Here is a 13,800-nt window from a genome sequence, read left to right as displayed (position 1 = left end):
TGACTCCTTTGATCACATGAAACTGGCCTTCACGCAGGCCCCTGTCTTGCGTCATCCGGATCCCGCCTTGCCCTTTGTGGTGGAGGTGGACGCCTCTCAAGTGGCAGTGGGAGGTGTCTTGAGTCAAGTGGATCCCAGCACAGGTCACTGCCACCCGGTGGCCTATTATTCACATAAGTTCACACCTGCGGAATACAACTATGCGGTAGGGGACAAGGAGTTACTTGCAGTCAAAAAGGCCTTTGAAGAATGGAGGCAATATCTATTGGGAGCTCGTTATCCTGCTGTAGTTTACACCGACCATCGTAATCTCCAATACTTGAAGTCGGCCAAAGCTTTGTCTATGCGTCAACTGCGGTGGTCTCAATTCTTCAGTGAGTATGAGTTCACTATACAATACAGGCCTGGACGACGAAATGGCAAGGCTGATGCCTTATCCCGACTGGGTTTCTTACAACCGGACGAGCCTTCTGAGTCGCCCAATATAATCGCTAGAGAAGTCATCATAGGAGGAGTGCTCTCTGAAACAGGATTTCAGAATCTAATCAGACAGAGTCAGTCCTCGGTGAACATGAAGGAAATAGTAGGCTTGCAAGAATCAACGATTGAGAATGGATATGTTTGCGTTCAAGGCGGAGTGGTGTTACCAACCCTGGAATTACAAGACCAGGTTTTGAAGTGGTATCATGCACATCCCATGGCAGGCCATCCAGGGATCAAGAAGACTGCCAAGGCAATTCGGGAACGCTTTTGGTGGCCCAAAATGCTGGAAGATATAGAAACATATGTGAAAACCTGTCATGTATGCGCCCAAGCTAAGACATCCCGACAAAATCCGGTGGGTCTGCTTTTGCCGCTGCCCACTCCTCCTGGTCCCTGGCACACGGTGTCACTTGATTTTATTGTGGACTTACCGATCACTGTGAAAAGGAACAATACCTTGTTAGTGGTTGTAGATCTTTTTACAACAGCTCACTTTTTCCCATTGGGGGGGTTACCTACGGCTGCTGAGATGGCTTCAGTGTTTCTACGGCAAGTAGTTTGCCTCCATGGTTTCCCATCTGTCTTGATTTCGGACAGAGGGACCCAATTTGTGTCTCGATTCTGGAGAAATCTATGTGCCTTGCTACAGATAGACGTTCGGTTGTCTTCAAGTCACCATCCGCAGTCAGATGGTCAGACTGAGCGAGTCAACCAATGTTTTGAACAGTACATTCGAACTCAGGTCCTCCATTCCCCTACTGATTGGGATGAGTGGGTATGGATAGCAGAAATAGCATACAACAACAGTCCACATTCTTCTATCTCTCACACGCCTTTCTTCTGCGCTTCGGGCTTTCACCCCAAGCTCTTACCATCAGGAGTTCCCCTTACCAGTCCTACTCCAGCAGCTACAGATTTGGTTCAGCAATTACAGAACATACACAGAGAGGCTGGCGAGAACTTAGAACAGGCTAAAGTGAGGTATAAGGAGGGGGCGGACCTGCACAGAAGCTTAGAACCTATTTATACACCGGGGGATAAGGTGTGGCTTTCCACCAAATATACGACGCTGAGTGGTCCTCGCAAGTTTAACCCTAAATATATTGGTCCCTACAAAGTGCTGAAGGTGATCAATCCGGTGGCTCTTAAATTAGAACTTCCTGCCACCTTTAAGATTCACCCCGTGTTTCATGTGTCTTTGATCAAACCTGTTGTACCGGGTACCCGTTTGCCTCGCAAACCTGCTTCCATTACCGTTCAGGATTCGGAGGAATACGAGGTTGAGGCCATTATGGATTCCCGCATAGTAGGGAAATCCCTTCAGTACCTCATTCACTGGAAAGGGTATGGGGTGGAAGAACGCACGTGGGAACCAGCTGTTAATGTACACGCTCCTCGTCTGGTTCGCCAATTTCACTTGCGACACCCTGAGAAACCCAAACTTGTGGGGGACCGTTGTGGGGGGAGTATACTGTCATGCCCCGGAGCCCCGGAGCCCTGCCTGACGATTGCATGAGTGTATAAAAGGAGCGTAATCGCTCCCGAACGCGCTTAGCGTTCTAGTTCTTGGCCCCATTTACGTCCGCATGATCGCACCTGACTTCCGGTTTTTCTTGCTTCCTGTTTCCTCAGTGCGTTCGCTTCGCCGGCGTTCTCTTCGCCGGAGGGCGAATCAGTTTCCTTAGAGATGTTAAACTCTGGTATCGTGTGCCTCCGTAGAACAGCAAGTCCCCTTTGGTGTGGATATGTCTTCCAGCTTCCTTCCCTCTCCATAGGGACGATCTCAGATCTATCGTAGTTGGAGTTGCCTTTGCAGCTCCGCCCACAGCTTCGCAGTTTCACCCGGACTCTCGGCGCCACCACCTCGCCGAACAGAGCTTAGTTTACATGCTCTGCTTCTAAAAGGAAAAGAGGCATTTACTTCTTAGCCCCGCATCCATTCCCCTTTTTTGTTTTAATTCCTTATTGTACTCTTCCCTCTCTTGTTGGTCTGACCTCGGCCCCGCCGATACTTGTGGGGGTTCCTCCAAAGTGTCAGCATATATTAGTGTTGACTGTTACTGAACCACGGTAACAGCGCTTTGCGCTGCTTTTTGTTTCTACTATTATAAAGTCCATATCTATGTGTGATAGTTAGAGAACGTTTGTGAGGGCTATATGTGGTTCATTGACCTATGTGAATTACCCCTAAATTAGGTGCAATATTCCACCTGCAGCTGATATAAACTTTATACGATTCCAGTTCCACCAATACATAGTGGGGGTAAGTGAATCTTACACATACATGGGTTAAAAGTGAGGAGAAGTAACGCCAGTCTGAATACAGGTTTCTCTGTTGTACAGGATCCTCTTTGAAGCTCTTCTACGTATTTACTGGTTACCTGGAACTGGCAGTAGGATTCTGTAGTGTTCTTACAGAATGAGCAGTAGAATGGTATGTGAGACAAGGGGTTGACATTTAATATTGGAGAAGCCTCATGATTGCAAAGCTGCATTAACCCTTCTTTCCCCGCAGTAATATCAGCCTCACCTGTACCAGACGTGGAGCCCTTGTTCTTCCTGAAGTATTCCCGCCTTCCCTTGTTTTGTTTCCCTGTTTTCCCCGGGTGTGCCCTCCGTTCCTCTAGAGTCTGATAGAGTCGGAGGGCCGCCGGGGAAGGCTGTGGTATTCTCTCCGGATTCCTGACGCTCCTGCGGAACCTCCTGGTATTCATAACAGGCTATTACTCATTAGCTAAGAGAGCAAGTAACTATGGCAGACCTTGTGGGGGTTTGGCTATTTTTATATCAACTGAGCTAAAAATGGAAAGTGAAATGGATGCCCAAAGTCAAAAGGATTATCTAATTGTCAAAATACGATACAAGGAACAAAATATAATTAAACCTCTTGTAGTAATCAACGTATATATTCATCCCGATATTAAATCACAAAGAACAATGGCGACCAATTTGATAATTATGATATTGCAGCAACTGGACAATGACACCCAAACTGAGATTATTATTACCGGTGATTATAACATGAATATGCTATGGTCTTACGATAGAGATGTTGAAATACAACGGCAAAATTACTTATGGTCAATTCCAAGTTTTTCATCAACAATGGGTATGAGGGAACAAAAGAATGATAAAAAATCGACAAGACTCCTGTAAAAGAATTAGAAACCATAGGTCTAAGAGTGCTAAATGGGCAATTTCCTCAAGATTCGCCACCAGCATGGACTTTTCAAGTAGGGGATCATAGGTCTAGAATAGATAATACCATAGCATTGTTGAATCCATTTCATAAAATTTTGTCTTATCAGATAGAGGGAACAGATATAAGCGACCACGATCAACAAATAATTGAGTTAAACCTAAATGGCTTAAGATTTGAAAACTATACTACACTTCCGGGAGAAATAACGACAGTAAATCATAAGAAACTTTATTGGTCAGATAACACCAAAGTTTCTATTACAAACATTGCGCAGGCAATTGTTGATTTTCACTTCAAATGAGATTAATCAAATGCTGTCGGAAAATGGTCTCTCTACACAAAGAAATTATTTACCAGTCAATCTAAAAAATATGCTAATAAAGGTCAGTGGAGAAAAAACCCAGCATGTTCATCGGTGAAAATCTCATTTGAAAGCCATCAATTAAAAAAAGAACGTATCAGAATCCTGAGATTGGTAAAAAAGTTCCCAGTTAATTTAATTTACAGAGTAAAACTTAAAAAGATAAATACAGAAGTAAGGATAATGGTCTGGAAGGACAAAATGCAAGAAAAGCAACTGTTGTGGGAAAAAGCTCTATATGTTTGCAAAAGGAGTAATTCAAGGGGCTTCTGGATTCTAGTAAACAAACTGAGTAGATCTATTAGGAAATCTACTTCATCAACAGTAACTGAATCCGAATGGGTATCGTTCATTGATATGCATTTGAATCCTACTCCTAACATGGCTGTGATTGGGCTATAATGAAATAGGAGGAGAAAAGAATAATAAATCAGTAGAGATAACAGAAAACCAAGTATGTGAATTAATAAAGAATCAGAGATCCAATGGTGCCCCAGGCCCAAATGGGAATCCCGCTGTGTTGTATAAGGAGGAAGCATCTTATTGGTCGAGCTATCTAACACCAGTATTTAATCATGCTCTCCAATCAAGAACAGTCCCCGAGTCATGTAAGGGATCTATAATTTCTCCTACATATAAAAGTGGGGACTGGTCCCTCCCATCCAATTACAGATTAATTACGCTCCAAGATATTGAAGCTAAATTATTTGCATCGGTTCTACTTAAGGAGTTAATTGATTGGGCTAATGAAAACCATTTAATTCCACCGAACCAAAAGGGGTTTTGTACACGGTCAAGGTACAACAACAAATATGTTAATACTGGGAATATCAATGGAAAAATATAAAACAAAAAAACAGTCATTATATTTATGTTTCATTGATTTTAAAGCTGCCTTTTACTGCGTAAATAGGCAGATTTTATGGAGGAAACTGGATCGTTATGGCATTAGCTCCAGCCTTTTAAATGCAATACAATTGTTATATACCGATACTTGGACAAATGTCCGGCTAGGGAATAGCTCAAAGCCTTCGAGGAAAATTAAAACAACTCAAGGCCTAAAGCAAGGGTGTGTTTTAGCTCCATATTTATTTAATCTATTTTTATCAGACATTACCCTTGCAATGAACAATGAGTTAGCAGACTCACCAAAGCTGGCTGAGAAACAAATATCGAACTTATTATACGCTGAAGACGTTGTCCTGCTAAGCCCAAAAAGGATAGGACTGCCGCGATTAATAAACAAAACATCAATGTATGCAATTGAGAACAAAATACCTATAAACGAAACAAAAACAAAAGTAATGGAAGCCAGTACCAAGAAACGGAAGGGCAGTCAATACAAATGGTACCACCAAAAGCGGGAGCTAGAAAAAGTTAAATGTTATAAATATCTTGGGATACTGTTTGACGAGAAAGGATCTTTTTCATACCATAAAATAGAGATGAAGAAAAGAGCCAAAAGTCAACAAGGGGCTTTTCGCCTACTTTATAGCTCCCTGGGAGGCCCAACTTATACCCCATTAATAAAAGTAATAAAATCAAAATTGCTCCCGAGCCTTACGTGTGGAAGTGAAATACTCCGTGGTTTGGATTCTGCATTATTAAATAATGCTATTACAAATACATTTAAACATCTGTTTCGGCTTCCACTTAATGTATCACCTGCTCAGATAAGGCTGGAATTTGGCTTTTGTAATCAACAATATGCAAGAACGGGTCAGTACGCTAAGACCTGGAGACAAATCAAAACTATTATCAATCACCCAATGTGCACATTTTTGTGGAAAGAAATGCAACAAAATGAAAAATTGTCCTTCTATAAATATCTGCAAAAAGCTCTTGAATACTTGTCAGTTGCTCAGATATGGGAAATGTCTTTAACAGTACAACGTTTAAAAAAAATAATTAACAAATCAGTTAAATATTTGTCACTTTTAAAAGACAAAGAACTGTTTATTAAGAGATCCCACGCATGGATGCTGGTCCAGGAATATACAAGTCTTAAGGTCCAACCATATTTGAAAATACCATGGTCTCTACAAACCAAAAACACCTATATGAAAGCACGATTCGGCAACTTACCTGGCTTAAAACATGTAGTGCCCTGGTTGAGATCATCTAAGCCGACTATTTGCAGACTATGCAACCTATGGGACGAAAGTATTTTGCATTTTATTTGTATATGTGCAGTAATGATGGCAGAAAGAAAACGATATTTGAAAAACTGCTTCATTGACAGAGGTGTTCGTACCTGAAGACATGCCATGGCAGTTTGTTTTAGACCAACGGATATTAAAATGAACGCTAATTTTACTAAATTTATAATACTTGTTAAAATGGAAGTTGGATACTTGTGAGTTGCTCACAGGAAATTTGGAAGTCTAAGATAATTAAGAAGAAAATTTAGGACTATTTTTAAGATATCACACATAAATTACAAACATATGAATTGACACTATTTATATTAAGTCCTGGAAAGATGACGGTCTGATGTAATGTCTATAAATTGTGTTTATGTTATTTAAGAAAACTAATTTGGATTTTTAGAAATTTTAAAATTATCGGTCTTTATTTTAAATTGGTGTGTTGTCTTTAAGAATGTAGAAATTGTAAGATTTTTGTTAATCATGCAAATACAATTTACCTTACTCCCTCTGTTAGAAAATGCTTTCCCCTTCCCTCCCCTGCTTCACCTATCTCCCCCCAACCAACCGCAAGCATATATCTACCACCTGCTTAAAACAAGTGGTAAATAAAAGCAGAAAAATGCAATGAAATAGTGAATGGCATGTGGTTTGACAGGCAGAAGAATCTGTTCCTCGTGGCAACTTCCCAGTCCATGGCGTCAATCTTGTAACTGCACGTTACTGGGGTAAATCTACCACAAAACAAATACATGAGATTTTTCTGCCACCCCAGTATTGTGCAACTTCTAACAAGGGCTATGAGAGGTCTTGGACCGGTGCTGTGACCTGGAGGGTCACACCAAGTGTGCCCTTATTTAAGGCAGAGGACTGTCATGGGTTTAACAGCTAGAGCGGTGGTGGCAATGCACCCTGTTATAAGGATCAATAGCCTGATGAGATCTTTGCGTCATGGTCAGTGGAGTGGCGTCCTACTGACACACCCATGTGATGCTTCATTTCTATGCCTGTGCCCAGACTTTGCGCTAACATTAAGTGCATGTTTAGGGTGTTGGTGTGAGTAGCATAAATGCAATGTGAGAGTGCGACAGAGTAAACTGCTAGTCTGTAGAACACCTCTACCCTCCCCACCCCCAAGACTCTCCCAACAGTTCAAGGCAGAAAAGAATACTCTACGACAACGTGATTGTTGAGGCCCAGTTGGACGATTGTGTGCTGCCAACCGGCCCGTTCAAGGTTGCATTTGCCAAATTCCTAACACAACAGGGTCTGAATCTACTGGCTTCCTGGATAGCCTGTGTTGGGCTTTTAGCGTCTGAATTCCTGACTACTGTGTCAGAGGCCCATGAGGGACTACAACTACTCCAGTGTCGAACACCCTGTCTGAGCATACGCCTGTGGTCCAGCCGGCCACAGCGTGGGCTCAATTGCGGACGGTCGGGCCTCCAGAGGGGCTGCACTTACCGACAGGCCAGGTGTGACTGCTACCTTGGGACTGTTGATCTTCAGGCAACTGCAAAGAAAAGACAGAGTGGGTGCCCTACTGAATGCAGCACTACATCCAGGACAAAAGCGCTCCACAAAAGCCTGCTGGTGGGTCACTGCTCTCTCGAGTGTTCGGGCGTGCCATTCAAGTGTCGGGAAACAGGAAAAAGACCCAGACAAGATTGACTCATCCTCTGAAAGAGTACGACGCTTACGACAGAGCATATATACACATTGGGGTGACTGGAGTGACAGAACTACACCTATACTATATTCATGATACTCCTAAATGCCCCTAGAGGGGAAGAGGGTATCAGAACCGGACGCACCTGTCTGCAGCACATGGTCGTCTGGCATGCCTGCACTATCTTTTCACCCAGACTGTCCATAAAGTTGATTTTAGAGCCGCTGCACACATAGCAGGGGGAATCTCAGACCATTCGCTGGTGGAGGTGCAACTCGATGGTCCGGTTGTGGACTTCATGCTACCCCCAAGGGTTGATCCGTGATATTTAAAAGACAAGACCTTCAAAGCTCGTATGAGAGATGGAGCCGACTTCTATTTTAAGGAGAACGGGCGGCCTGTTGAATCAGCTTGCGTGCTATAGAATGAATTCAAGGTAGTGATTTGAGGACAGACACAAGCCTTGATTGGGGGAATGCCGAAGGAACATAAATTGAAGTGCGAGGCTCAGGACAGGGAATGTGCTTACCTGGAGGCACGCTTGGCAAGTGGGGAATCAGTGTCTCTCCCATTACACCATCAACTGAAGCAGCACACATATCGCATTGCCCTTTGACTCCGGGTGGGGAAACCTGACGGCGAAGGTTGGGCATTTTGCATTTTCGTGTGTGGCGAACAGATCTATGTCTGGTTAGCCCCATTTTTGGAAAAAGGGTTGTAGAACTTGGGGATGTAGTTCCCATTCGTGGATCTGTTGTGTCTGTGGACTTAACAGATCGGCAATCTGATTGTGAACCCCTGGAAGGTGTTCTGCAAGTAGGTATATGTTCTGAGGAATGGCCCATCTCCAAATGTTCTGTGCGTGCTGGGACAGCTGCAGAGAATGTGTGCCTCCTTGTTTTTGTATGTAATACATGGCTGTCATGTTGTCCGTCCTAATGATGACAGCCTTGTTCTGTACATGTAGTTGGAAGGATTTTAGTGCTAGGAATACTTCTTGTAGTTCTAGGTAATTGATATGGAGCACTTTCTTTTGAGTGGTCCATTTGCCCTGAGTGGTGTGTCCGAGGAGATAGCCTCCCCATCCTGTGAGTGATGCGTATGTTGTCAGCACTATTTGTGGAAGAGGCTCTAGGAACGGCCGCCCTTTGGACAAGTTTGTTATGTTCCACCACTGTAGAGAGCGATGTGTGCGGCTGTCCACCAACACCAGATCTGTGAGTTGTCCGTGAGCCTGGTTCCACTGACGTGCTAGACATTCCTGTAAGGGACGCATTTGAAGCCTTGCATAAGGCACAATGAAGATGCAAGATGCCGTCATGCCTATGAGCTGCATGAACACTGGCTAGAAGAGAGTGTTGGTTTTGAAATTTTGTGATAAGAGCTTGTATACGGGCTATCCTGGCTGGACTGGGATATGCTAGCGCTGTGGAGGTGTTTATGGTAGCTCCTAGATATTGGTGTATATGAGAGGGTTGGAGATGAGGCTTGGGGTAGTTGATAGTGAACCCCAAGTTGTGTAATAGTTGGATGGTTTGGTGAGTGTGTTGAACACATTGTTCTAAGGAGTTGGCTTTTATTAGCTAGTCGTCTAGATACGGGAAGACATGAATTTGTTGTCTTCTGAGATGTGCTGCTACTATTGCAAGACATTTTGTGAATACTTTGGGCGCAGTTGTTACCCCGAATGGAAGGACTGTGAACTGGTAGTGTTGTCCGTCCACCACAAACCTTAGGTACTTCCTGTGAGCAGGATGTATTGCGATGTGGAAGTAGGCGTCCTTGAGATCTAATGTGGCAAGGAAATCGCCTTGTTGCAGCAGTGGGAGCACTTGTTGAAGAGTGATTATATGGAATGATCTGAGTGTATATACAGATTTAGGGGTATGAGGTCGAGTATTGGTCTCAGAGTCCCGTCCTTTTTGGGGATTAGGGAGTAAAGTGAGTATACCCCTGTGCCTTGATGCTGTAAGGGAACTGGCTCTATTGCGTGCTTTTGAAACCGTGAGAGAACCTCTTGTTTGAGGAGCGCAAGATGGTCTGGGGACATTGGACGCTGTTTGGGTGGTGTGTGGGGGGGGGGGGTAGCTGTACGTTCCAGGCAGCAACCATACTGGATAATTTGTCTTACCCACTTGTCTGTTGTTATGGAGTTCTAGACAGGTAGGAACTGTGTTAGTCTGCCCCTGACTGGAGTGGAATGGTCTGGGGGGAGCGGAGGAAAGTCACTGTTTTGTGGCAGGGGAGGTGCGAGTGTTGTTATTACCTCGACCTCTTCCCTTGTTGTTGTTCCCTCTGAATTCTCCTCTAAAATATCCTCTACTGTAGATGAGGTGTCTGCGCCCATATTTTTGGAGGCTCCTCTGTAGAAGGAGCGCCGGAAGAAGCCACGTGTTTGTGGAGACTGTAATGCTCCCATGGACTTAGCAGTCTCGGTGTCCTTTTTCATTTTTTCAAGGGCAGTGTCTACAGCCGGCCCAAATAGCTGTTCTTGGTTGAATGGCTGACTGAGTATGGTAGTTTGCACCTCTGGCTTACAGCCTGAAATGCGTAGCCAGGCAGGTCGTCTACGGAGCACACTGGTGTTAATTGATCTAGAGGCAGTGTCTGCTGCGTCAAGTACACATTTAATTGACTCATTTGAAATGAGCTTGCCCTCTTGGATAAGGTCATCTGCCTGGGTTTTATACTGGTCAGGCAGATGTTGTAAGAGATTTTCTAACTGGTCGTAGTGTGCCCTGTCATATCGTGCCAGTAGTGTTTGGGTGTTGGCAATACGCCAGTGATTAGCGGCTTGTGCTGCTACTCTTTTGCCAGATGCTTCTAGCAGTTTGTATTCTTTGTCCGGAGGTGGTGCATCTCCGGAGGTCTGGGAGTTGGCGCGTTTCCTAGCATTGGAAACGACCAGAGAATCCAAAGGCAACTGTCCTTTGATGTAAGTAGGATCTTCAGGGGCTGGCCTTTATTTCTTTTCTATTCTAGGGTTAAGAACCCTGGCACGGACTGGGTCTTTAAATACTTCGGGAGCATGCTTAATGACTCCTTTGACATAGGTAGCATTTGAACTGACTTTTGTGATTGTTCAAAAGTATCTAAAAGGAAATCTTCTTCTGGTGTGTCGGAGTGCATTGTAACGCCATGGTAAAGTGCCGCTCTATTTAATAATTGGCCAAACCCCAGGTGATCATCTGGGGGAGATGGTTTTGAGGGATATGGCTGTGAGTCTGGCAGGTCTGTTGGGATAGGGAATGCCCAATCATCAAGTGGTGAGGTATCCGGATCCGTGAACGGGTCATTAGGATCACCCCCACCCCCTAGGTCATCATCATCATCATCTGGAGGTGGTGTATGTGGTGGAGAAGTTACAGGTGAGTGTGGTGTAGGTAGTGGAGGTGGTTTAGAAGACAGTATAGGAGAAGAAGGTGGCATAGGTGATGTTGCAGAGTCCTTCTTGTGTATAGGAACTGGAGCAGATGGTGTGTCCAGTTTTCGTTTCTTACATGGCACAGCCGTGACATGTCCAGTTTTTGGGTTAATATAAATCTTTTTCTGCCTTGGATCGATGGGATCTGGGTGAAAAAGTTCTTGTTCCTTGGTAACGGTTTTCGGTTCCGATCGAGGTTGTGGTTGATCTGTGTATGTTTTGGCTTTAGGAGGTATATCAGAGTCCTTAGCCATTTGTTTCGGTGCTGACGATGTTAGCTTCGGAGCCGAAGCTGGATCTTTAGGCTTGGGAACCTTCGACGCCGGCTTATCTATTGGCCTTGGAGTTTTCGGGGCCGATTTGGAGGTGGAAGGCGTCGGAGCCGATGTCGGCGCCGAGTGTTCTTTTGGCTTCGGTGCCGAAGGTGCCGGTGGGACAATGACATGCGGTTTGCTCGGTCCCGAGCTACCGGAAGGCTTGTGTTGTTTCTTCGGAGCCGAGCCCGGAGGCGGGGCTTCTGAAGGATGTTTTTGGTCTCGACTGGGGCCAACAGGCGAAGTCTTGACCAGTGCCTTTGGTTTTGGAGGGGTTGGGGCAGGGGCAGTATCACACGTTGCCCAGGAGTGATAAGGTCGTCTGAGTCCTCTGCCTCGGAGATGATTTCGAGATCCTCGGAATTCTTCTTCTAGGACATCGGGGCCTTCATCAAAGATGTCCTTTGGTTCCAGAGCTGGTCTCTGTGCCATGATGTGTCTTCTAGCTCTTCGATCTCGAATGGTCTTTTTTTGATCGAAAGGATGCACAGGCTGGACAGCTGGACTCGTCGTGTTCAGGTGATAGGCACAGGTTGCAGACCTTGTGATGGTCACTGTGTGGAAATTTTGCTCCACACTGGGGGCATTTTTTGAAAGGCGTCCATTCCATGAGCCATAAGCCTTACGGCGAGGATAGGCCCAGCGGCCCGCGACAACGTCCGGAATCGAGCCGATGAAATTGATGTCGAAGATGAAGGTGATTCGATGGATTTTCTGTAATTTATGCGCTTCGAGAATCTTGGAATTGAGATTTCCAACCGGAGCGGAAAAGTTGCATCTGAACAAAATGGCGGAAAAAAACAATCTAACGATAGAGTTGATGCCCATGCGCACTCCCTTCACACGACGTGCGGTAGAAAATCTGAGCGCCTGAGCCTCTGAGGAGAAGGTTCCAGAGCGTGCTGTCGCCTGATTGCCTGAAGTTTGGACCATATCTAATGACTTGGACAAGTTATTAAAGTGACAAGTTTTTTTCTATTAACGTCTATGTTACAATACTTCCTATTGCTCTTTAAGCTATGCTTTCGCTATGCTATTGCTATATTGCTATTCTATGTACCGTGGGACTCCCACTTCGACGACGGGGAATGATTCAAGCATGTGAATCTATGAAAGATACTCCATTACTGGAGAACAGCAGATTTCTCACTAATGAAGCTCTTACCCAAGTTGCTTTAGCCTTAGTCATCTCTCACATTGACTACGCTAACTCTTTACTTTGGCATTCCGGCATGTCAATCTAAAAGACTGCAAGTAGTGCCAAACCAGGCTGCTAGATTAATCTATCGCCAGCCAAGAATGAAGAATGTCACCCCTCTTATGAAAAAGTTACATTGGCTTCTGGTAGTCGAATGCAGTGCATTCAAGTTGGGATGCCTCCTCTTTAAAGCGCTCCATGGCAACTGCCAAATGTATGTATCTACTCTGGTCCAGAGATATATCCACATTCAGGATCTTAGGTCTTCCCATTTGAAACCCCTAGCTACTCCGTCCTTTAAATACTAGAAATTGGGGGGGGAACTAAGATTTGCGGTCCTGGCCCCTCAATTTTGAAATTCTCTCCCTCAGGACATTAGATCGATGATATCATATCCTCAATTTTGGAAACTCTTAAAGACCTGGCTCTTTCGCCAGGCTTATGAATGAATCACTTAGCAGCAGGACTCCCTTGTACCCAGCGCCATGAAACCTTGTGGTGTACGCGCGCTTTATAAGTATTTTTAACATAACATAACATTTAACATCATCTAAATGGGACAACCTGGAAAGTCCATCTGCATTGGCAGTCCCAGGTCTGTGTTTCACTTCAAAGTCTATTCCCTGTGGGGGAGATGGACTACTTTAGCTGTTTGGGATTTTCACCTTATATTTGCATTTACCATCGGAGAGGTCTGTGGTCGGTTTGAACTAGAAAGTAAGAGCCAAACAGGTTTGACCTAAACTTCTCAAGGGACCAAACCACAGCAAAGGTGACCATCTAAATGGCACTTCAACGCTGTTCCCTGGGGATTAGCCTTCTACTGATGAAAGCCAGTGGCTGATCTTGACCTTGGTCATGTTTTTGGGATAGCACTGCTCCTATACCATGTTCAGAGGCATCAGTCTGCACAATGAATTGCTTGACATAATCTGCAGCTTTCAGAACAGGTGCAGAGCACATTGCTTCCTCCAGCGTGTCAAAAGCATTTAGACAGCTCAC

General features: G+C 44.7%; 1 protein-coding gene across 5 annotated transcripts in view; it reads right to left on the bottom strand.

The window, feature by feature from the left end:
• LOC146839052 (uncharacterized) overlaps positions 1–13,800 on the bottom strand; it is a 63,361-nt gene that overhangs the window by 15,900 nt on the left and 33,661 nt on the right. For 2 of the 5 annotated variants that reach the window (XM_085603066.1, XM_085603068.1), the window contains exon 4: positions 6,132–6,196. The exons of the other annotated variants lie outside the window; for them this stretch is intronic. The gene's annotated coding sequence lies outside the window, so the exon portion shown is untranslated. The remainder of the gene's footprint in view (positions 1–6,131; positions 6,197–13,800) is intronic. 5 annotated transcript variants of the gene reach the window in all.

The sequence above is a fragment of the Triturus cristatus genome, chromosome 4_2 (genome assembly GCF_964204655.1).
Source record: "Triturus cristatus chromosome 4_2, aTriCri1.1, whole genome shotgun sequence".
Classification (NCBI taxonomy): Eukaryota; Metazoa; Chordata; class Amphibia; order Caudata; family Salamandridae; genus Triturus; species Triturus cristatus.
The sequence above is the reverse complement of the archived record's forward strand: the minus strand, read 5'-3'. Positions and strand labels throughout refer to the sequence as shown.